Consider the following 26,863-nt stretch of genomic DNA (forward strand, 5'->3'; position numbering starts at 1 on the left):
CAACATAACTGTACTAAGGGATGCCCAGACAGCTGGTAAAACATTATTTCTGGATGTGTTTGTGATGGTGTTTCCAGAAGAGATTAACATTTAAATCAGCAGACTGAGTAAAAAAGATCCTTTCTCACCAGCGTGGGTGGGCATCATCCAGTCCACTGTGGTCCCAAATAGAAACAAATGTGGAGGAAGGACAAATTTGCTATCTCTGCTTCAGATGAGACAGCCATCTTCTCCTCCCTTCAGATATCAGTGCTCCTGGCTCTTGGGCTTTTGGACTCAGACCAGGACTTATACCATTACCCCCCAGTTCTCAGACCTTCACACTTAGAATGAATTACATCACCAACTTTCTAGCTTGCAGACAGCAGATCATGGTAATTCTTGGTCTCCATACCTGTGTGAGTCAATTTATGTAATAAAAATCCATCCATACATATGCACACACATATAAATATATATATTATTGGTGTATATATATATATATATACACACACACACACACAAACACATACATATATATACACATGCATACATATACACATACATACATATATATACCAATGTATGTGTATGTATATACACATCTTATTGGTTCTGTAATAGCTAACTCAAACATTTCTGATATCAACTATCCCGAACCTAAACTTGGTATTTCCTATATTAAACTATCTAGTTCAGTACATCAATTTCTTTAAATTTTCCAGAAATGGATTAAATGACTAACTTTTGCTAGTTTAGCTGGTAATTTTGATACAATTTAAAGTCAAATATTTCAACACTATAGCTGCTTCATGGCTGAGGTAGATGGCTTAATCTTAATGTGTCAGTGTAAAGTTATTTCTGTCCTGTACTTTAATGTGTAATTAACTTTTATTCACAGGGATCTTCAGGAATTTGAGTAGCTCACAAACTGCTTCTTAAAGGAAAGATAAGCCCTGAGGGATTCCACTCACCTCTGTACAGGAAGGAGCTCCTCTCTACAAAAAGAATTCAGTCTGACTCAAGTCATAACAGCATGTGAAACTTATCTGAGACAATAAAAGCCCTCAATTAGATGACGCTAATTAGGTGGGATATATCATTTAATCTTTGCCTAAAACTTATATTGGTCTCTACTATCACCTCCATTTCATAGAATAGGATACCTAGGCACTAAAGTACTGCAACTAAAAAGAGGGCAAGGCCGGGCGCGGTCGCTCACACCGGTAATCCCAGCACTTTGGGAGGCTGAGGCAGGAGGATCACGAGGTCAAGAGATTGAGACCATCCTGGCCAACATGGTGAAACCCCGTCTGTACTAAAAATACAAAAATTAGCTGGGCATGGTGGTGCATGCCTACAGTCCCAGCTACTCGGGAGGCTGTGGGAAAATCATTTAAAGCCAAAAGGTGGAGGTTGGAGTGAGCCGAGATCTCACCACTGCACTCCAGCCTGGCAACAGAGTAAGACTTTGTCTCAAAAAACAAAAATAAAAATAAAAGAGAGCGAATCTTGCATGTGAACCTTGGGATTTTGTCTCTACAGCTGCACCTTATACTGTTATAATAAATCTTTGAGAGCTAGACATTACTGATTCCTAACACAGAACTTACATGCAAACCTTGTTTTATTGCTGATAAAAATACAGTCTCCTATCAAATTTCCCTGCAAAAGCTCTAAGTGGTACATATCAAAAGAAAAGGGAATATTTAGAGTAGTGTATGACTGCATGAGTGGTTTGTCTGATAGACTAAGAACTCATAGCAAATTAAACCAGAAAGCTGTAAACTTGGGCCAAATTCACTAAACCTCCTGCTTTAATAGATTTCCTAAGTAAATGGTTTACAAATTATTTACCAAAAAAAGACAAGTAAAAAGTTATTGCAAATAATTTACAAGTGCTAGAATTTTGATGTGATGCCCTTGATTTTTTATCTAGAGTCTACATAGAACAAATCATATAAAACTATCATTGGGTACCATCTACATATTTTGTTCAATGTCCCTTACACATAATTTTTTCCCTTTGAAAAAGTAACCCATATCTTTTACAAGATTATAGGAGTTATAAAATCCATCCTCTTTACCTTGTTACTGGCTACCAGGAATTTCTAGGTGCCGGCTTAATCACAACTAACATATTTACTCCTGTAATCATATATTTTCAACTTCCAAAGAAACATTTTTTCCTCTATTTTGAAAGCCTTTTGGAAAAAAAAAAGGTGGTTGCTGTTGTGAGTGATACACGCAGGGCAACTTGATTGCTCTTAGTGCAAAATTGAAAACAAGAAATTTTGGAAGTATAATTTTTTGGTGGTTGGATTGCTGGTTGTATTAGTCCATTCTCACACTGCCATAAATACCCAAGACTGGATAATTTATAAGAAAAGAGGTTTAATTAGCTTACAGTTCTGCAGGCTGTACAAGAAGCATAGCAGCTTCTGTTCAGCTTCTGGGAAGATTTCAGGAACCTTACACTCATGGCAGAAGACAAAGGGGAAGCAGGCTCTTCTTACATGACTGGAGCAGGAGCAAGACCAAGAGCGTGGGGAGGTACTACACCCTTAAACAAACAGATCTCATGACAACTCACTCACTCTCATGAGATCAGCACCAATGGGGAAACCCACCCCCATGATCCAATCACCTCCCAGCAGGCCCTACCTTCAACATTGGGGATTATAAATCAACATGAAATTTGGGCAGTGACACAGTTTCAAACCATATCACTGGTGATTGTTGGTCCTGGTGGCTTTACTTATAAAAATAAATAAATGGGAGGGTGAGGAGGGATAACGAGTGGAGAAATGTCAGATATAGTTGATATAGTTGATGAGGGGATGAAGGCAGATATAGTTGATATAGTTGATGAGGGGATGAAGGCAGCTTGCATGTATGTAGGCATGCAACAATCCTGCATAATCCGCACATCATGTACTCCAGAACCTAAAGTACAATTTAAAAAAATAAAGGAAAATAAATAAATGAATAAGCAAGACTTTTTTTATATACACATCTTTTTAATGTTTTCCTCAATCCATCTGAAAGTAAGTAGGTGATTAAAAAAAAAAAAAAGCTTTACTAAAAAAAAAAAAAATCTTTCTCAAAATCAAGGTAAAAAAACTTGTATTCGGTGGCTCAAGCCTGTAATCCCAGCACTTTGGGAGGCCGAGGCGGGTGGATCACGAGGTCAACAGATCGAGACCATCTTGGTCAACATGGTGAAACCCCGTCTCTACTAAAATTACAAAAAATTAGCTGGGCACGGTGGTGCGTGCCTGTAATCCCAGCTGCTCGGGAGGCTGAGGCAGGAGAATTGCCTGGACTCAGGAGGCGGAGATTGCGGTGAGCCGAGATCGCGCCATTGCACTACAGCCTGGGTAAAAAGAGCGACACTCCGTCTCAAAAAAAAAAACAAACTTGTATTGTTTTTCTGAAGGCGAATGCTAAAGGTATTTTTTAACTTCAAAGGGAATCTTTAATAATAAGTTTTAAATATGATTTACTCTCTTCATATATACATGAGTATAAGAAATGGGACTAATAAACTCAAGAGTTATTACTTCAGCAAAGCACCTTACGCACCCTAACAAAGCGGAAAGTCATTATGCTCTGCTCTTTGGACCTCAAGTATACTTCCACCACTTCAGTTTGACATCAGAGTATCCTACAGACTGGAGAGTCTCAACAGGTCTTAACTGTATACTAGAAATGCCTAACCCACTCTACCTGATGGTGTGGAGCTTGCCCTGTCCTGTGAATTAACCTAAAAAGATGTATGCCATGGCTCATTTTAAGTAAAGGAAAATTTTATTTCTCTTTGTGCATTTATATGACTGCATTCAAGGACAGGGAAAAGGAACTATCTTTAGTTTCATTGACCCTTGTCCTTTGGAAGATAAATAAGAATTTAATCTATGTAAATGGTTTATATTTCTTATTCTTGTACTACTTTTCTTGTACAAGAAAAGAAATACTCTGGTTAATTTCAAATATGCATGTTACCTCAATTTTTATGCCAGACCCTCTTAACATTGATTGCTTTTATCCTCTCCTCATTCCCTTTAACCATCTCAGATTACTTTTTTGTTGTTGTTTTCTCTGTGTTCTCATATTTTGCTCATATCTCTATTTCTGAAGACATTTCTCATCTCTCTAAGTTTTTAGATTTCTGTAAGGACAGCCAATCGTTGCATCCTTCTAGAACTTGGTTCTAAGACTTGCACACAGTGACACTTTAGTAAATACCAATAACTGTTATTTATTAGGACTACTGACAGAAGGATTTGGTGAATGGATTATGCAACATAATTCTCCCTTCCTTAATATAAATGATGAGGCTGAACTCATCTTTAAATTAGAAAATACAATGCTACTAATTGTAAGGTATAGCAATTAAGAGTGTCAGTGCTAGAACCAGACTGCATTCCCAAACATGGCAAGTTATTCACCTGTTTTCAATGTCCTCATCTGTAAAATGGGATGATAATTGAATGTAAGTTACAGGATATCAAAACTATAAATTAGTTAATACTCGCAAAGTACTTAGGGCTTGGCATAAATTAAACTTTAGCAATGCAAACAGACAGAAAATGGAAGTTGTGACTTGGGAATCAAGGACGTTTTAAAAGAGCCAATAATTTATAAACTAGAATTTGATATCTAAAATGTTGTTAGTACTTTATAACTCAATGAGCTCTTGTAATACCTCTATATAGATTTCATAACTTTTCAGAAACACTTATATGAAACATATATATCATATATCAGAAAAATATTCTTATTCTATAAATTTACATAATTTTAAAATATTGTTTTTTAACCAATATAGAAAAAAATAACTTTTGTGTGAATTTTGTCTCTCCTATGAGGTTTATCCTAGAACATTTATTTTGAGAAAAACTGCATAAGAACACAATTTGGGCAAAAATTTAGATTCTATTGTAATCAGTGATCTTAATAATGAATTACTTAGCTTCCAGAATCTAGGGTTGAATACATATTTGTCTCACTTTACCGATAGCTGGTACTACTGACAGAAGGATATGGATTTGGTAAAACACAAATGAAACACAAGTTTATGAAAAGATACCTCTAATAATGAGTCCTTACACACAATAAGCATTCATCCATCACCTTTCTGCAGTGCTCTGACAACAAAGAAAGAGCAATATTCCTCTTAAGAGAAAGATTTAGAGAAATTAAAATCAGTAGTTTCACTCTATATCAAGATCAGTCATAACTTAAAATTCAAGCCTCTAGCTCTCTGTCTCCATATCTATATTTAGATCTTTCTATTTTCTAATTTAAGATAGACCTAAATCAAAATTTTGAAAATTAAGAAAAAACAATCACATTTATTTCCAAAATTTCTTCTCCAAAATATCTTTTGAGTCTTCTTGATAAACTCTGTACTTTATTAATCACCCAACCAAGCCTTTCAATTTAATCAAATACTAGTAATTTGGGGGTCTTTGACTTTTTTTTACTTTTAATTTTTTAAGATGGAGTTTAGCTCTTGTTGCCCAGGCTGGAATGTAATGGTGAGATCTTGGCTCACCGCAATCTCCCTGGTTCAAACAATTCTGCCTCAGACTCATGAGAAGCTGGGATTACAGGAGTGCACCACCACAGTTGGCTAATTTTGTATTCTTAGTAGAGATGGGGTTTCTCCATGTTGGTCAAGCTGGCCTGGAAATCCCGAACTCGGTTGATCAGCCCACCTCAGCCTCCCAAAGTGCTGGGTTGACAGGCCTGAGCCACGGCGCCCGGCTATTTTTGACGTTTTTACACAGCCTTCATGAAGTAAAAATAATTGTCCATTATCATAAAAATTTTTTTCTTTTTTTTTTTTCCTGTTTTTTTTTGAGAAAATTTTTTTGATGACAATTTTTTTTTTTTTTTTGACTGAGTCGGGCTCTGGCTCTGGCTCTGGCTCTGTCATCAGGCTGGAGTACAGTGGCGTGATCTCAGCTCACTGCAACCTCCACCTCCCGGGTTCAAGCGATTCTCCTGCCTCAGCCTCCTGAGTAGCTGGGATTACAGGTACCCACCACACCCGGCTAATTTTTGTGCTTTTAGTAGAGATGGGGTTTCACCATATTGGCCAGGATGTTCTCAGTCTCTTGACCTTGTGACCCGCCTGCCTCGGCCGCTCAAAGTGATGAGATTACAGGTGTGAGACATGGAGCCTCGCCAAAAAATAATTTCTAAATCTACTCCTTCCATAATTATTCATCCTGTCAGTTAGAAAGTTAATAAAAATCTTGTTAGTGAAAATACAAGTTATTTTTCTGTAGTACATTTTACTTTTGTGTTTGCTAAAAGTATTCATAATTTAAAATTTTCTTCAACTTTTGAGGGAAAGCCAATTTAGTATACTAATTAAGAAATTCTTGAAATTTCCCAAGAGTAGCTCTTAAGCATTCTCATCACAGGAAAAAGCAACTATGTGAGGTGATAGAGAGGTTAGTTTGATTATAGTAATCATTTCACAACATACACATACTGTATCTCAAAACATCATTTTCACCATTTTTTTTTTTCTTTTTGAGGTGGAGTCTCACCCTGTCACCAGGCCGGAGTGCAGTGGCATGATCTCTGCTCACTGCAACCTCCGCCTCCTGAGTTCAAGCGATTCTCCTGCCTCAGCCTCCTGAAGAGCTAGGATTACAGACACATGCCAGCACGCTGGTCTAATTTTTGTATTTTTAGTAGAGACACACTTTCACCATGTTGTTCAGGCTGATCTGGAACTCCTGACCTTGTGATCCAACCATCTAGCCCTCCCAAAGTGCTGGGATTACAGGCATGAGCCACTGTGCCTGTTCAAATATATATAATTCTTATTTGTCAGTTGTTAAAACTTGATATAACTTTTCCAGTTATATAAAGCTGGAAAAAGTATATTTGTTGGGAAAAAAGAAAAAATCCTAGGTAGTATTAAGCCAGTTAAGTACACCAGTTAAAGGTTACGGATGTTTTTGTTTTTGTTTTTAGCATTTATCCCTATTATTATATTTAATACATGATTTATATTTGGCAACTAAGAATACAAATCATCAGAAAGGGAAGTAACTTGATGACAATTTTAAAACTCATATCAATAACAGATTTTGTATAATGTCTTACTTCATGCCAGCACAGTAAACCCTTGGCATTGACAACCTGCGACCTTATCAGCCTTCTATAGAACCCTCAGTCAGATTCTATTACATTTGATACAGAGCTTGAAGCTTCCTAAGAGTCAAATACACTTTTGAAATTTAGGGTGTACATTGTACATTGGAGGCAGATGTTACTATTTTTTATTTTTATTTATAGATTTATTTTTATTATACTTTAAGTTCTGGAGTACATGTGCAGAACATGCAGGTTTGTTACATAGTTACACATGTGCCATGGTGGTTTGCTGCATCCATCAACCAGTCATCTAAATTAGTTATTTCTCCTAATACTATCCCTCCCCTAGCCCCTACCCTGCTGCTATTACTCCCCTATCCCCCGCCCTGCTGCCATCCCTCCCCTAGCCTCCCACCCCTCAAAAAACCCCAGTATGTGATGTTCCCCTCCCTGTGTCCTTGTGTTCTCATTGTTCGACTCACATTTATAAGTGAGAACATGTGGTATTTGGTTTTCTGTTCTTGTGTTAGTTCTCTGAGAATGATGGTTTCCAGCTTCATCCATGTCCCTGCAAAAGACATGAACTCATCCTTTTTTATGGCTGCATAGCATTCCATGGTGTATATGTGCCACATTTTCTTTATCCAGTCTACCTTTGATGGGCATTTGGGTTGATTCCAAGTCTTTGCTATTGTGAACAGTGCCACAATAAACATATGTGTGCATGTGTCTTTATAACAGAATGATTTATAAACCTTTGGGTATATAACTAGTAGTAGGATTGCTGGGTCAAATGGAATTCCTATTTCTAGATCCTTGAGAAATTACTGCACTGTCACAACGCTTCACAATGGTTGAACTAATTTACATGTCTACCAACAGTGTTGTAATTTCATTTAATTTTTTAGTGTCGGTGGAAGATACAAACCATTAAGTTGAGGTAGAATTAATGACGCACTATTTTAACTTACACTTCCTAATCAAAGATTCCAAAAGTCTAAATTGTCAGATGTGAGAAGAAATTAAGTAATAAACTGGTAGTAGTACTAAAGGGATTTTCCAATGGACTAAATTGGGGAGCTAGAGGATGAAGGAGGAATCCTAGGTTTTCCACTTGAGTAACTATGTCATATGGTGAGAAAGACTAGAACACAAAAACAGTAAGAGTTATTAACAGTTCTGTTTCAGACATGATAAGTTGGAGGCACTTTTTACTCATCCCTGTGGAGGTGTGAGAGGTGAACAGAAACACAGGTCTAGAGTTCACAGCTGAAGAAGTTAAGCAAGTGGTTATCATTTAAAAGCCATCAACATATAGATAATACATATACTTCCAGGCTAGAGTCACTCATTTATTTGTTCAACAAATATTTATTGAGCACCTAATATGAACCAGGTACTGTTCTAGGTGCTAGAAATACAACACTGCAAAAAATTCAGCTAAAAATTATTGCCCTTATACAGCTTACATTCTATGATGAGATACCCTTGCCACCCTCCCTGGAAGAAAGATGTAGAAGGCAAGAAAAGGATATAAGGCTGATCTCTAGGACATTTCTATCTTGACTTCATGATAGGATGAGGTGCAGCCCAGGAAAATACAGTAGAAAAGCCACGAGGAAGGGAGGAGATAAACAATGAAATTGTAGAATCACAGAAGACAAGAGAGTGATGCTGCCTTTTAAATCTTTTTCATATCTGTTCACCTTTGTGAATGCCTGTTGAGGGGTGGAGAAATATTAAAAATATAAAACGATTTTTCAATTTGTTGATGAGGAGATTATGTCTTTACGGCTGAATGAAATGGCAGACAGAATCTGTATTCAAGTGGGTTGTGGCAAAATGCAGCAGCAACAAACTGAAGGCAGTGAGTATGGACTTCTGATAAGTTTTGCTGTTGAGAGGAGCTGAGAAGTGGGCAAGTGCCTGGAGGGACTTAACGTGATATAGGAATGTCCTTACCAGAGTGTATGCTGCATTGTCAGCATTCAATAAATACTATATATTACATTACTGTTGATAGTAAGTGAGATTTAATTTTAATACTTTGGATTAAAAATAGTTTACTGATAGTGACTTGTCACTGAGCCTGAGAATTATAGGTTTTTTTCACTGAAAGTCTTAAATTAGTTCAAATACCTAAGCTAATAAAGATGAATTAATGGTAAATCCATAAAAGTATTAATAAATGCAAATAAAACTTCAGGTAGCATTTTTGACCTATTAAATTTGTGTTTTTAAGTATAATATTCAATGTGGAAAAACATGAACCTTAAACTGAGTTGGTCAAAATATAACTTTTCAAAAAAGCAAATTCATATGTATCAAACGTCTTTACAATGCATTTGCTTTTAGTTTTTAAATTTTTCTTTCTAAGTTGCATTATAGTTTACTAAATGGGAAAGAAATTATAAAGTTAAAGTAACACAAAACGCTGGCATTTAAAAAGAGAAACCAGGAATATATACGTTTCTATATTTCCTGTAAAATCTGATATGAGACTATTCATATAAAATTGATGAAATACCCATTTCTTCAGATTTTGTAACCTCCAAGCTATTTGTTGTGAAGCTCTCTATACAAAGCTAGCTTCAAGACCACCCAGCGTTTCCTGCAGGTGAGAATGCAGCTGCTCACCTTCTTTCATGGAGTGAGTTGCTAGGAGCACAAACACCCGAGTGCCAGCCTCTGGGTTGAATTTGCTTGTTTTCCTTATTTTCTGAAACAGTTCTTCAAAGTACTTAATGACTTGGGACCTGATTTTCCCAATAGTCCCTTGCTCTTTTTTGCAACCCTGTTCTTAGACCATTGCAATTCAAATCTGGCTGCCTGTGTGTGGCTCACATATTAGATATTTTTGGTTTACATGAAATTAGGTGGCCTGTAGATACAGCCCCAAGCTGGTATATAAAGTAAGAAATGTAAGAATTTTATTAATCTCTAAGTCCTTGAAGGGCCACAAAACCAGTCCAGTATCTTGGAATCTGATGATTCTTATATGATGGGAATTGCTATAAAGCTCGAGTATGCAGACTTTTAGTGGCTAGATACAGGACTCCTTTCACAATGTAGTGTGGCTTTAATTTCTTCTCAAAACTGAGTTTTTATATCAGCTACATAAAAGCTTATATTTAGCACTTTACAAGTTTTGAAATATTTGTATTATTTTATTTGAGCTTTAGAGTAATCTTATTCCCATTTAAGATCCTGTATTTAGAAATTCAGATTCAGGGACATGTCTATGTAGCAATGAGGTTTTGCTTCATAAAACTTCCTTAATCTCATCAATACAGTACCCAAACGTGCCATAATAAGCAGAAGAATCTGCAAAGTGTGAGCAGGTATAAGGTTGACATTTCCCCTGCCCTTTAAGGACCAGTGGGAATACACCAGCAAAGCTGCCTTTGCAGTAGCTGTTTCTTACATATGGTCCAGCATGCTTCCAGCACCAGTGTCTTGGGGAGAGGTGTGAAAAAGATTTCTCTCTGAGTCCAGGAGAGTGGGCTGTTCGAATCCTCCTGGAGACAAAAGAAAGAATTGGTTCCAGTGCCTTTTTCAATCCTAACAGCTTTCAGATGACACATTGGGAGTCATTTATACAGCCTTGAATATACCCAAAAGTGTTCCTCGCCAAGTCTTCCCACAGTCTACATGAGCCAATGCAGATCACTTTATTTTAAAAGGTTACATGTTATATAAAACCCACACAACTAGCTGCCTTAAATTTTTCTCTACCCCTATTGAACTTCTGTGGGGTTTCCTCTATATTTTCTATATTTAACTATAGCCTAACTAATTTATTGTCACCTATAAAGCAGTGTTTATTTTAGTAACCCACCTTCCAAAGGTAGCAGCCATTGGAAGTCCTGCTCAGCTCATCAGTAAAACTTACTGCTGCTGTCAGTTGACAAGCTAACTATAAATCCAAAAGGCAACACTCTAGGGAGTCTATTTTTCTTTTGACTATTGCATCAAACCAATACACCATGCAATTTATGCCCAAAAATGTTCCTTTTATTACTGATAGAAAACTCTTGGAGTCATCATTGCACCTTTCCCTTAACCTGTGGGTCAACTGGATTTAACATCCTGCTGTAGCTGGATGCTTCAGCAGAATGTGTTTTTTTAATAGTTCATCTCAGCAACTAGAAGGTCTACCTTATACGTTATTAAAGGTAAGGACGCCTTCCATTCAGTGTGTCCTGGCACCAAAAGGTACAGTAAACCTCTGCAGTGATATAATGGAGTGAGGAGATTTGTTGCTGGCTATGTCTAGATTCAAAGTCTTATTCACAAACATCATTGGAGGGCCATCTTGTCCCCTTTTAACAAAGTGGGAAATAAGATTTTATTTCTAATTATTACTATAGCTACTACTTCAATTTGCATGATGCCTTTTATTCTATTGTGGTTATAAAACAAAGTCTTACTTTATATTTTTTGTTCATCTTTACAACTAGCCATGAGGTAGATAGCTTTAAATGAAATTTATGTGGATAATATTTTTGAGATGAGAGATCAGTTCCCTATCATAATGTAGTCTCAACCCATGTCATAAATGCATTTTAGTAAAATAGCAACAAGAGGAAACATGGACAAAACATTCACAGGTGGGCATTTGGTCGCCCATTATCTGAAGCAACTTTTATTTTCTCTGTCTTATAATATCATTTGTTATTCTTCTTTAATTAAACCTGTATAATTTTCATTAACATAAATTATTCAGTTCAAATAATTCCAGTTTCACCTAGTATTATGTAAATTCAGGCTCAGTTTGCTGGTTGATCGGTAATTCTATGCTTCATATATGCAAATACAGCTAACAGTAATTCCTCTATCTTGAAAATAAATAGCAAAACTGGATCTTTAAAATATAAAATTTTTAGGCCATTAAAGAAAATTATATATACCTATACTTATAATTTTATCTATAAGTCAAATGAATAAATTTCTATTTTAAAAAGCATAATTTAAATTTTATAGGGAGTATAAATCAATTTTTACTTATAAATTAAGGACATGGTTCTTATACATAATTGTATAAATGTGAGCGTGCATATTTTCTCCTAGATTTTTTAAATGCACACTTAGTAAAATGTGTATACATACTTAATTTTTAGATTTCATGTTTGAGTCTGCTACTAAGTGCAATGAGCAATTTTTTCAAGTCAGTTGTTATATTATTTATTTGCTGAATATGAAAACAACATGAAATTATACTTTAATAGTGGATTGCCAATGCAATTATAAGTTATTTTCCCCAACCATCTCTATTTTTGGTAGATGATTAGTGCCCCGTGGGATCCAGAGACTTCTCTGATCGAGAGCTGTTTGTTTTCTGCATGCTGCAATTATATATTACACATACACCAATGATGAGTAGCCTCATGTGTTGGGATAAATATGTTATTATAAGTTCAAATGCTTAGATACTTTTTCGATGTTTATTTGAGCTGAGCAAAACATAGTAGTTTCAGTTCACAGGGGGCTTACATAAACCTTTTGGGGGAGAATTTCAGCTCACAGGGGTTTGTAAGCAGATGGCATATGCAAGCAATCACACTTCTCCTTAGTGGGAGGAATGGCATTCTCAAGATAACAAAATAAGACAGGGAGGTGCCATGACAAGTCTGTTCTCAGTCTCCACCTGGGCTTTCCCCACAAGGCGGAGACACTAAGTATACATTTGCAGGCTAATACGGAATGAGAATACAGGAAATTTTTTTTTTTCCGAAGATGAAGTCTCACCGTCACCCATGCTGGAGTGCACTGGTGTACTCTTGGCTCATTATGACATCAGCCTCCTGAATTCAAGTGATTCTCCTGCCTCAGCCTCCCAAGTAGCTGGGACTAAAGGCATCCACCACTATACCCAGCTAAGTTTTGTATTTTTAATAGAGACAGGTTTCACTACGTTGGCCAGGCTGGTCTTGAACTACTGACCTCAGGTGATCCAACCACCTCAGCCTCCCAAGGTGCTGAAATTACAGGCGTGAGCCACCATGCAGAGCCAGGGAAATTCTTTTAACACTTCCAGCCTGGCCTGCCCCCATTCTCCCTCTGGGATTCTTGGAACTAAGTTGAATCATCCCAATCTTGAGAACTAGGTACAATTTTGCAAGAATTTGGTGGTATTATGTTCAGGAATGCTAGAATCTTACACTACAAATTACTTATCCTCACAGTGTAGGCACAATAGGCAAGAAATAATTTCAAAATGGTAATGAAAGGACCACAGTTATAATAGTTGAACCAGCACCCAATTCTCCAGTGTATAGAACTCTGGAAAATCTGTTGGAATATATCTGAGAAGAGCTCTCTACCTTCCAACCAGCTTCATCTATTCGCCACCTGAATCTCGGCAGGACTATTTACCCAATAGTCTAAGAACTCAAGGCAATGACCAGTATACTAACGTGAAAAGAAGGAAAAAAAGAGGAATAATCTAGCCCCAAGGAAAGCCCTAAACCAGTTTAGTGAATGTACAAAGCTTGGGGTGAGTAGAGTAGGGCATGGGAAAAAGAAAGGAAAAAAAAGAGAGATAAATGAGAAGGGAGTGGGGGAGGAGAGAGGAGTGGATGAGAGGGAGAAGGAAGAGAAAAAGAAAGAAAAGGGAAGCAGAAGAAGGGTGGGGAGGAGAGAAGAGATAAGAGAAGAAAAGAGGTGGGAAGAGTGCAAGTTTCTTATTCCTCATTGTCCCACTCAATAACAAAAGTGTTTCAGTCAAAGTCCTACGATCTGATAGAGACCAGTAGCAATGCTTCCTCCCTGAGAGAGGAAGTGAAAAGAAATGGATATAGAGTTAGTTAGAGAAAACAAAAAAGTATTTTAATTCCTCTCTGCTAACCCATCATGTTTTAAAATAACCAGAGGTCTAACCAGACCCCAGGTAATTTCCTCTTAAAAAACAAACAAAAACAAAACAAAAACTATGACTGCAATATATGCTTGCAAAACAGGATCGACACTCATATGTGCCCTAGGATAGCTCTATACTGTGACTACTAAAGCCACACAAACAGACCAAGCTGACTTCTGTCATTCTGGTTAAACTAAAAATAAACTTACCTTAATGGCAAGAAGGGCAGAGGAGACAATAAGACTTCATACTTTTGCTTTACATGTTCATTCACTACAAATGTATATTTCGAAGGATTTTTCTTTACATCTGTTTGAATGTGTATCTACCTAGCATTACGTAGAACCCAGATTATTGTAAAGAAATAACAAAGGGCACTTCTGATGTGCAACGAATTTTTAGCCCACGCTCATTTCATACACACTGAAACAAGCCCTGAAATATAATACCTAAATAGAAAGACTTTGCATTTCTTTATGTCATGCCATATTCTAAATGGCTGTAATTCCAAAACTGTGAGCATAAAGGTGTTCTAGTCTTTTACATCTAATTATTTCAAAGGGGTCATGAGTGTAACCAACGGCAATCCTACTCATAGCTGGAGTTCTATCACTTTACCAGTAACCAGCTTACCTCACCGATAATAAAATCTTGTGTGTGTGCAAGTTATTTTATAAGTGAAGAAAATACCATGTTAAATCTTGAAAATATTGGAAGGGTCACCATTAATCAATGGATTATTTCTTGGAAGCTGTGTTTTAAATAGCGAATAACAATTCCAGTCATTTATGTCAACTACTTACAATTTATGTCTAAATTCCACACCTTTCAATAGTAGTACCTATGTCTTTAATGGTGAAGGTTGTATCTGATTAGAAAACAAAGTAACATTCAGATATTCCTCACAGACAGAATGAATGAAAGGAAAGAAGGGAAGGAGCAGGGAAGGAATAGAAGGAGGGAGGGGGATGTAAGGAAAGATGGAAAGAAGGGAGGGAGGGAAGGAAGGAAACATATGGCCTATTATCACAATAGAATGAAAAGCAAAGAATGGATAAGCCCAAAGATTTTGCAAAGGATGAATCAAGATTTGGTGATCTGGAAAATGGGTACATAGAAAGAGGGAGATATTGAAGGTGAATTGAAGATCTGAAGATTGTTTAATATTTAAGCTTCATACCATCAATAAGGTGGCTCTTTTATATTTCATGGCCACAACAGAAACAAGAGATTCACAAGGAACTGTTTTTAATATTGATTGTCTTCCAACTAGAGGCAGATGAATTGGCTTCCCCAGTGGGAGCCAGAAACTAAAAAGATATTGCGGGAGTTTTGGCTCGTTTTACCAGATGACAAGGGGACAGGTGGAGAAGGATTCATAATGATGTGGTTCAGGGAGGGAAGACACAAGAACCAGAAGATAAATGTGTGGCACGTAAATGTCCCTTGGATTACAGAAATACTTGAGGAGAAAGCCTGATAAAATGGCAAATTAGTGTGGGTTATGAGACATTAAAGAAAAGTAGATTTATTTTTTTCCTTATCTATTTTTTCCACCTAAAACACTTGGATTTTCCTTGTTTATTTTTTCCACCTAAAACACTTGGAACAGAAAAAGGACTTTCGAAGAGAATTAATGGAATCTTTCAGAGGTCAATTAATAATAATGATAATATGAACTTAGTTAATAATGATGTTCTCAAGTTTATTCATTAGTTGTGAGAATTGTACCACAGTAACATGAGATGTTAACAATACAGGAAAATGAGTGTGGAGTGTATGGGAACTTGCTAAAGTATTTTTGCGAATTTTCTGTAAATATAAAACTATTCTTGAATAAACATTGTTTAAAACAAAAGAAGAAAAAGTAAAAAGTACTTGCTATATGTGCAAATTTCAAGTTTTGGCTTACCTTCTTAGAACAGTTGCTAGCACCTATAATAAACCCTCAATTTACTTATAATATTATTATAAGTAAATGTGCAATGTAGACACATTTAAAGTATCTACAATTAAAAGCTTAAGAGCTTGACATAATAAAAACAAAGTTTTAGAAATACTGATTTAGTGACTTTTTGGTAGTTGACCTTTGGATAAAGACAGTAGATGCTGCAGATCTTGAGACTCCATTTAGAAAACATTTTGCCTCTCCAAACCTTGGTTTCCACATCTGTAATGATGAAACCTCAGGGTTTTTTGAGGAGTAAATGAGCTATTAAGTGTAAAGTGCATAGAATAGTCTTTGTCACAAAGAAAGGGTTCAATAAATATTATTATTACAATTATTTTTATTATCATTGTATTACCGTTACATTGAGGCTTGCTAAAGAAGAAAATAAGGATCATTTTGACAAAATGGGGGGAAAAAACAGCAAGTTTGAAAGAGAAAGTAATCGGCTAAGAGAGAAATACCTAGTAGAGACTTGGCAACGTGAAATTGGAAAACTTTATATAGAAGAGATCATTTAAAGAATAAGAATAAATGAGAAAGAAAGGAGAGTCAAGATCTTAGCCTTTAAAAATAACTTCAGTTGAAGGACAGAAAAAGGTAAACAAACTCACAACGGAAGAAGAAAAAGAGATAGAGTCAGGCTATTGTAGTCACAGATGGTAAGAGAATAAGAATTTATTTATTATTATTTTTTTTTTTCTGACAGTCACACTCTGTTGCTCTGGCTGGAGTGCAGTGCCATGATCTCGGCTCACTGCAACATTCGCCTCCCAGGTTCAAGTGATTCATCTGCCTCACCTCCCAAGAAGCTGAGACTATAGGCACATGCCACCACGCCCAGCTAATCTGCACCCTGCTAATTTTTGTATTTTTATTTATTTTTTTTTTAATTTTTGTACTTTAAGTTCTGGGATATATGTGCAGTTGGTGCAGGATTGTTACATAAGTATAGACATGCCATGGTCGTTTGCTGCATCCATCCTCCTGTCAACTATGTTAGGTATTTGGGATTTCATCATGCTGGTCAGGCTGGTCTGGAACTCCCGACCTCAAGTGATCCACCTGCTTGGGCCTACCAAAGTGCTGAGATTACAGGCCTGAGCCACGGCATCTGACCTCCAATACGAATTTGTAAAAAAGGAAGGTGGGAAGTTAGCATTGTTGGATGCCTCAAATGAAATCAAATAAAATGAAGTCTAAGAAAAGCAAGAAGAGTCAGTTATTCCCTGAGACAAATAGTTCCAAATAGCATAATTATGGAAGAAGTCAAATAAGGATGTTTATATTCATTATGCACATAATTTTTACGTGTTTTTCACTCCTTGAATATAAGCTTCCCAGGACAAATGTTTTGTCTCATTTGTTCAGTCATGTATGACTGTGCATGGTACACAGTAAGCATTCAATAATATATGCTGAATTAGTGAATAAAATATTTAAAATTAAGGTCAGTCTTTTAAAAATTCATCTATATTATACTACAATTATACTAAGAAAGTGGCTGAAAAAATTACTTTATAATATTAATTTCACTGAGAAAAAAAGGAGCTAGGGCTACAGAATTTCAAACTGGTAACAGATTTCACCCCCCCAAAAAAGAGCCAAGAATATTTATCACTACATAATTCAACTTTTTATCAAGAGGAGTCACTGTGTTTTTCAGCACCTCCAAGACCATAACTATCCTGAACATTCTTCTCACCATTGTTGTTCACTGCATTTTTCAATACCCATTTTGATAGCAAAACAAAGCATCCATGTGGTTCAATGTGAGCATGAATCATGTTTTCCACTAAGATTGCTTTATTATGGATAATTCTACTAACTGATCATGGTCTTTAATTAAGCTATTTCATTATATTTAATTTTCTTATAAAATGCTATAAAATGAAATTTTATGACAAATTTGGAAGTAAATTTGCTAATTCTTTAAATAGTTGGAAGTCTTGGATGGTGAATGAAAGTATGCTAAAGTCATATCTTGTTTGAGAATTAGGTTATTAGTATTCATCATGCTAATAATGAAACACAAGCTCAAATATTTTACAGAAATGAGATATAAAACTATCAAACCATTAAAGATTGCTTTGAAATGTAGAGTTTAATGGATGATTATAAAGTGGACATTTATGCAGCCACCTTCATTGCCAGCCAACCCCTTAGAAGCTTCCAGTGTTCTCAATGAAACCATTCCCATGACCTGACTTGCAACTTGTTGCCCATCATCTTTGTTTGCAGTCTTACTACCTTAGTAGGCATATCTGAAGAGTTGTTTAGCTTTGCCTATTCTCAAATTTATATAAATGGAATCATACTGTATATGTTTTGTGTGTCTTTAAAAAATTTAAGGAGCAATGTCACATTAATTTCATAGAAGTCAAAATTAAAGAAATGGAAATAAGAAGGCAAAATAAAAGATGCTAAGAATAAGATGTTTCAGAGCTCATATTAAATATAAATGGACTGAAAGCCATTTATATTTAAAAGACCAACATTCCATTTGAATAAACTAAAAGGAAAACCTATAAATGCTGTTTTATAGAAATATACATAAAATGACATAGAATGGTTTAAAATAAATAAAAACTAAATATGTATAGGGCCAATAGAAATAAAGAGAAAGTAAGCTTGAAAATAATATATCAGCCACTTCCCTGGCACAAATATTCACCACATAACAACTAGATAACTTGAGGAGCATTTAATAAAAGAACTGGCCAGGCATTGGCACTGCCAGTAGCTGTAGCTACTTTGAAGGCTGAGGGGGAAGGATCCCTTGAGCCCAGGAATTTGAGACCGTAGTGGGCTACAATAACCTGTGAATAGCCACTGTACCAGTCTAGGCAAACACAACTCCAAAAAAAAAGAAGAAACTATTTACAAAGAATGAGTAGGGTATGGGAAAACAACTAGTTATAGCTGGAAATCATTAGCACCACTAGGTCCCAGTGGATAAAGGGAGGTAAACATTACTGAAAACCCAAGGTTATAAAGAAAAGGACCATTTAACAAGAGCTATGACCTATGGTCAAAACCTGCAGTTAAATGGCAACTCCACAAGGAGGAACCTGTACAATCAGGAACCCAATTTCATTCTCCTCCCACTCTGTAATGTCCTGACAGTGATCCCCCTTAGTCTAATCCAATAGCAGCCAGAGGCCAGGAGTGCCTCTTGATGTGGTCCACAAACCAGCATCCAGAAGAAGAGTGGGACAGAAAAGGTCAGAGAGTGGATCTTAGGGGAAAACATGAGATTTTTCAGCACAAGCAGCAATAAAAATAAAGGAGAATTTAATTTAAAAGCATTAAATGAAAACGTGCACAGAATTGGAAGCCATTATCTTAAATAAAATAACTCTGAAACACAAAGCCAAATGTTGCATGCTCTCACTTATAAGTGGGAGCTAAATAATGTGTACACATGGTCATAGAGAGCAGAATAATAGACATCGGAGCCTTGGAAAACAGGGAGGATAGGATGTTGAAGGATCAGAAATTACTGAATGGATACCATGTGCAATATTCAGATGTCTGTAACACTGAAAACCCAAACTTCATCACTGAGAAATACATCCATTAAACAAAAGTCCATGGGCATCTCTTAGATTTATACAAATTAATTAATTAATTTAAAAGACGGAGGGAGATCTCTCATAAGGTTAAAAATTTTGACAATACAAAGAGCTTTTATGCACCAATAAATATGTCATTGAAGTATTTAAAGCAAAAAACATAAGCAATATAAGAATAATTTTATGAAACTTATGGAGTGAAAGAGTTTAAAATTTGACATGACTAGAACTGAAAAAAAATTATTGACACAAGTGCTTAGTAAACATATACAGAGGGAGTTTTGTACCTAATTGAAAACAATTTTTTCTAAAGACTCAGAAAAAAACAATCATCCACTAAGAAATAAAATAAGCCTCAATAATTTCCAAAAGACAGAACATTTATAGAACACATTCTCTTACTGCAATTCAGTAACTAGAATTTACTAAGCACTAATTTTGCATTCTAATTTAATTCATACACTACAACAGGAAGATGTTATTATCTTCATTTCAGAAATAAATTCTAAAACTGAAGGAAAAATATACTAAATTTTAAAATGCTGTAGAGATAGTAAAGAAAATCAGATATCAGCTATATATATTCTTACAGCAGAATGAAATGATAAAAATAAAGGATAAAAGAAGATAGTGCCAGAGCCAGATTATATATAATATATATACACTGAATGTATATATTGAGACTGTAGTGGGCTATAATAACCTGTGAATAGCCACTGTACTCCAGTCTGGAGAATAGCTGGAAATCATTAGCACCACTACACAGATTATATATATGCACATATATTTTTCCAGAAAGATGAAACAGATCAGAAGAAAGAATCAAATTTTTTAAATGGAATTTCTCTAAACGAAATATTCAATTGTTGAAATTGAAAGAGCCTACTTAGTACCAGGCAAAATAAAAGAAGAAATCATGACTAACATGTCTCATGAACATTTGTTTCTATTTCAAAACTTGTTCACCTTGTTAATCACAAGTATGAAGCTATAAAAACCTGATAACAATCACAAAAATGTTTTAACGTTTAAACAGAATAGGAAAGATCTCAACCAGAAAGAACACTTACAAGTCATCTTCTACTGCTTCTCTGGGGCACTTGCTCTTCTGGGCAAAACCCACTTATGTATTGAGATCAATTATGACTTTGTTGAGGTTCCCAGCCAGTCATTTTCAAGCATCTCTGTCAAGGATTATAGACAGAATCACTTGAGAACTATTACAACTCTGCTTTGTATTTTTATGAGGTATCTTTCAAAATGCATTGATACTATAATTGATGACTTCCATACTCTTTTGATAGTTTGTCTTTGGAAACAAATTACAGAACAATGATCTTGCCCTTGCTTATGTTGAAAACAACCGTGTGTGTGTGTGTGTGTGTATGTGTGTGTGTGTGTTCACACGCACATGAGCAAGCACACATGTGTAAATAAACAGAATGGAACTGGAAGGACACATACATGCAATGAAGATGGGCTACCTGAAAGAGGTAGTGAAAACTTCATGGTGACTCAAACTATTGAGCTAGAGAATATTTCTAGCCTAATATAGGACAATAGACAGACACCTACGCTTGGCAATCAAGCAACATAATTAATGTGCAAGTGAAAACTGCAAGACCAGCATTGAAACCAGGGTAACTGTCTGAGGCAGTTTTACCACATAGATCAATTAAGTGGAAAGCATAATTTAAAAAATCATCATATTTTCCAGCCATATTTTTCAGCTAAAGTTCACTATTGTACCTTCAGTGCGAAGCGAACGTCTCATTAAGGTTTTTGAAAATTTTGTTGCAACATTTTTGTAATGTCCATGTATTTGTGGCTCAATCAGCAGTAGCAGTTGTTCTGATTCCCTGTGGTTCCCTAAGACAGCCTACTGAGTTGAGAGAGTTGTTATTTCTGAGTTCCTGCAGTTCACATAGCTACCTGGAAAGTGATACATGTAAACAATCACATCTGATTCACTTTGAATCCATTCATAAAAACAGTGTTTGCCAGTTACCTAGCCTTTTTAATATATACCCTTTTAAAAAGTTTTGTTTTTCAGTTTTGCTGTGAATGTATTAAGTATTGTTGAACTATGGTCTCACTCACCGTCCCATAAATTTCTTGAGGATTGAGATCAAATTTTATTCATTAATGTATCATTAGTACCTAACGTCTTCCTACTTATGTCTGGCATAGGGAGATAGAAAACAAATGTTTTATGTGTCAGTGGAATGATGAATGGATGGTTGAATGGATGGATGAATTAGATTTATTTGCTTACAACTTTCTGCTTTGTTTCCTCAGAAAAAAAAAATGTTTATGGTGTGTAAGATTTCTAAAGAGTTAGTATACGGCCTTTGCTAATCATTATGTATTGTCCTGACTACCATATTTATATGTTATAATAAAAACATAGGTTTCAACTCCCTCCGACCAAGAATAAAAAAGATTAATCCAAATGATTAATAAGCAACTCCAATTATGAGAAACAGTATATTTCTATCTTTCTGGTCAACCATTTTGATTGGTTTTTACTGTTTCTCTTTTATATTTTCCAAAAGATTATTTTTCTATTTTTTCCAACAAGAGATATCAAATCGTTCTAGGATTTAATTTCAAAAAAATGTTCTAAAATATACTTTTAAATAACTCTTTTAAACAACATTAAAGCTGAAGCCTGCCTCTGCTTCATCACCTGTTTCCTCCACCATCCCCTTGACACTTCCCTAAAAGAAAAGAGCTGAAGCTTGCCATATGTCTCTTTATTTGACCAATTCAATACAGTCTCCATAAACTGTTACAGAGAATCCTCATCAAAATCCTATCACTCTCAAGAAGCTTTCACCAAAAACCTAAGATAATTTTTACTTCAGTTATGCATCAATAGCTCAAATACAAGTTTATCATCCAATGACAACTGTTGCTCACGGAATTAAACCAAAATGACATTAGTGAGCAAAACTGAGCAAGCAAACCTTATATATCCCAGAATTGAACAGATTATTTTCATTGTGTTCTCAGTCTTAGAAAAGGAGACAATAATAGAGAAGTTTTTACATTAAAATATTCACATTAAAAAAATTCACTTCTGGCTACTTTCCATAATCTTTTGGTCAAATGGTTTTTAATCACCATTTAAAAATCAGTAAAAGAATAAAGAGAATGAAAATCCAACTCTAAACCAGATCTGTGAAATTAGGCTCACTGTCTATTGAATACATCCTACACCTGTTACATTTTGCTACTGGAATGGGATAAGCATTGTAACTAAATGGATTATGCTGCATTTTACTAGAAACAAATTACCCAATACTACCATTTATGAGTTAAGATTTCCTGTAAGAAAATAGTGTAAGAAAAAAGAGGGATTATTTCATATCTTTGAAGGTTGTTTTATCACACTGTGCAATTGCATGCAATTTAACACCTAAACTGCTTAAAGTGCAAATGATATCAACTAGTCCACCCTAAGGGCTTGGTAATAGTCCTGCCGTTTGTGCTGCTAGAGCTGGTTTTGTAAGCACTTCCATTATAATAAGCTTGATCTTTCAGGATTTTTTTTCCACTCAACCATGAAAATGTGCTGTAGTTTACAACTTGGCATAGGAGGTTTTAGCTTAACAGCTCCTATTTTTCTTCCAGCTATTTTGTCCCAAAAGAAGTCAGCTGGCCATCTCTCCAGCTTGTAAAGAAAAATGAAAAAGAAGGTATGCTATGAATCACAGAAATTGAGTTTCAGATTAATAGTTAATTCATTAAGAATTTTATCTAACTTCATTGGTGCTAGTTTTTGACCCATCTCTGCAAGAGTATCCTAAAATATTGGAGGAACAATAATCATTCCTTTCTTTTTTTTATTATACTTTAAGTCTTGGGGTACATGTGCAGAATGTGCAGGTTTGTTTCATAGGTATACATGTGCCTTGATGGTTTGCTGCATCCATCCCCCAACATCTACATTAGGTATTTCTCCTAATATTATCCTTCCACAATCCTCCCACCCCCTGCTATCCCTCCACTAGCCCTTTCCTTTCTAAACTAACTCCTGGCCTAGGAAGTTTTTCTCAGTCTATGTATGCTAAAAGTGTAATAGAGAAATGAAAACATGTTTAAAAAATGGTCAGATAAATCTCAAAAGAGTTACTATGGATAGGAGCAGAAGACATTGTATACATACAAATAAATTCCTAGACTGTTGTATACGTACAAATTATAGCCTTAGACCATTGAAACCATGGCATTCTTATGCACATTTTTCTCTTTTTTTGACTTCTTTGATTCCTATGGATAAAGGCTACTCTCTCAAACACCTTTCTGAAGAAATCCTCACAGGCAAGAATTTTTTATGTGTAATGTCTAGTTTGCATAGAGAAACACATGAAACATATATGTAGAGTTCTTTTTTCTTTTTTTCATGACCTAAAGCATAACCACACATGCAGTAGCTCAACCCTGAGGCTGCAAATGAAAAACTATCACAACTCTGGTATATCAGTTCCTGTCATGTCTATGTAGGGAATCCATTCATTCCTTTTAGTATTCCCTTACCCATCTGCATTCCAAAGCCTTTTTTCTCCCCTCAACCCTCTGTAATTTTAAAAGAAAATGTTTATACTTATTTCAAACACTATACACCAACATATTCATTCATTTAATGCATTCAGAATTGTAATTTATATGCAGTGAAATAGGGATCTGGGTTCATTTTATCCAAATGATTACTAATTCTTCCCAAACAATTTATTTAAAAAAGCTTTACTTTCACTACAGATATGAAATTCTACCTACCTATGTACTTATATGTTACTGTTTACTTAGACCAATTAATGTATCCTTTGTAAAGTCTTGGAATAATACACACACACACACACACACACGTACGTATATATGTATGTATATATTTGTGTATGTATGCAAATAAATTCCTAGGCATTATATCTTTGCTCATACATACTTTCTAGCTAATTTAACTCAGTACAAACAAAAATGTATTGCATTTTATAAGTTTATTTTGTATTCTTCAACTTTGCAGAATTTGCTTTTGTAGTCTATAACATATTCTAACTAAATTTCATATTTTTGATATCAACAGAAAAAATAGTATATTTTAATGTTTCCTGATAATTATTCTACTTTTTTCTTTGTTTTAATCTTATTGCATTAATGGAACCTCTGGAAATATTAAATAATAGTGACAGTAGTGAATATTTTGTCTTGATACCAACCTAAAAGTAAAATGTGTAGTATTTCAGAGTTTAATATAATTTCAGATGTTTGATGTTTTGATAAACATTTTATAACATTTAGGGTATACTTATTATTCCTATTTTGACTGTAAGGCAGAACTTATCTGGATTTAATTTATCAGAATTGCCATAAGGGAAAATTTGTCTTGATTTATAAGAAATTACTGAATTTTCCACCTGCTTTTTGGGATCATTTTTATAAGATCATGTGCTTTTTGCCATCAGTTTACTGATAATAGCTAATGCTTATGTATTTCTCACTATATGCCAGGGCTAATTAAACATTTCATATGTATTAATTTATTGAGGTACTCCATATCATTATCTTCAACTTTGAAATGAGGACACTGGTCATACAGAGGTCACACAGCTTTGAGTGACATAATGGGATTCACAGCCAGCAGTCTAGTTCCAGAGCCTACACTAAGCAGCACTATAAATATCGCCTCTATCATGTTAACCTATTTCTAGAGTTTAGCAATGCTTGGATTCTTGGGATAGACTATACTTTATCATTATATATTAATCTTTTACTTCAGCACAGAATATAATTCTATGGTTTACATTATTATTTCTGCAAAAATAAGATTAGCCAAAAGAACTTCGTATGAAAATGAAATGTATGAGATTTTACCATTAATGATATCTTATTCTTAATAAGATTAATTCAGAAGCTCTTTATTATTTGACGCTCAGAAGCAGTTGAAATAACATAGGACATACTGGTTCCTTGGAAATTAAATATAATGCACATGAAATTATTTTGATCTGCAGGCTTTTCTAGTGGTATATCTTTTATAACATTTTAAATTTCACCCACAATTATTATTATTTTCAAATTTATAGACATGTGTTTATAAATATTTTCATATGATGCTGGTAAGATATTTATCATAATTGTGATCATTCTCCTATTTCTAATAATGTAAATCACCTTTTATTTTCTCTCTCTCTTTCTCCCCATGTGTGCGGTGTGTGTGTGTGTGTTGGGAGTACTATTAAGATTTTTATTTCAGTCTTTTAGCCCCGTCAGCCTGGCCAACTCCTATGCTCATTATTCAACACTTCTCTGAGAAGCCTTCCCTCACCTCCCAAGGAAGTAAAACTAGTCTCTCCTTTGTGCCTGTGCTACCTGTGTGGGTGGTAGCACACAGGTGGCACTTATAACAATTATTTGTTTGCCATCTCTCTCTTCTTTTTTTTTTGCCAATCAGTTTGAGCTTATAAGGTTGCTCAGGTTAGCCTTGAACTCATGACCTCGCCTTCACAAGCGCCACGACCTCTGGCGGGAGCCACTTTGGACCCCTGCCATCTCTCTTTTTAATACACTAAGGGCTCCTTGAGGGCAGGAAAATAATTTCTATGTCTTCAGACCATATATACTTGCTGAGTAAGTATTAGAGGCATGCCTAAATGAAGAAAGGCTGAGAAGCGTTTGTACAGTGCTGCTAGTTCCAAAGTATTCAAGATCAGTTTACCTCAAATGCATTTCATTGATTCAGAATGCAGTGCATATGAGTAAACTTAACAATTGGGAGCCCTCCAGCTTAAAATCAATAACCATTACACCAGCTTATAGTTCAATATATAATATTTCTTTCTTTTTATTTTTTATTATACTTTCAGTTCTGGGGTACATGTGCAGATCTGGCAGGATTGTTGTACAGGTACACACATGCCATGGTGGTTTGCTGTTTCCATCACCTACATCAGGCATTTCTCCCAGTGTTATCCCTCCCCAACCTCCCCACCCCCCGCTGTCACTCCCCTAGCCCCCACCCCACAATATACCCCAGTGTGTGCTGTTCCCCTCCCTGTGCCCATGCATTCTCATTGTTCAACACCCACCTATGAGTGAGAACATGCAGTGTTTGGTTTTCTGTTCTTGTGTCAGCTTGCTGAGAATGGTGGTTTCCAGATTCATCCATGTTCCTATAAAAAAACATAAACTCATTATTTTTTATGGCTGCATAGCATTCCATGGTATATATGTGCCACATTTTCTTTGTCCAGTCTATCATTGATGGGCATTTGGGTTGGTTCCAGGTGTTTGCTATTGTAAACAGTGCCACAATGAACATACATGTGCATGCGTCTTTATTAGAGAATGATCTATAATCCTTTGGGTATATACCCAGTA

At 35.5% G+C, this 26,863-nt stretch overlaps 1 long non-coding RNA gene and 1 other non-coding gene across 2 annotated transcripts in view; both read left to right on the forward strand.

Annotated features, from left to right (window-relative positions):
- LOC118144907 (uncharacterized) overlaps positions 1-26,863 on the forward strand; it is a 246,738-nt gene that overhangs the window by 105,464 nt on the left and 114,411 nt on the right. The window contains exon 3 of the long non-coding RNA XR_004729801.3: positions 23,120-23,184. This is a non-coding gene — a long non-coding RNA (uncharacterized LOC118144907). The remainder of the gene's footprint in view (positions 1-23,119; positions 23,185-26,863) is intronic.
- On the forward strand, positions 2,196-2,329 carry LOC118145390 (U11 spliceosomal RNA). The gene has a single exon (XR_004730505.3). It is a non-coding gene; the product is annotated as a U11 spliceosomal RNA (small nuclear RNA).

This window comes from Callithrix jacchus, chromosome 8 (genome assembly GCF_049354715.1).
Source record: "Callithrix jacchus isolate 240 chromosome 8, calJac240_pri, whole genome shotgun sequence".
Lineage (NCBI taxonomy): Eukaryota > Metazoa > Chordata > Mammalia > Primates > Cebidae > Callithrix > Callithrix jacchus.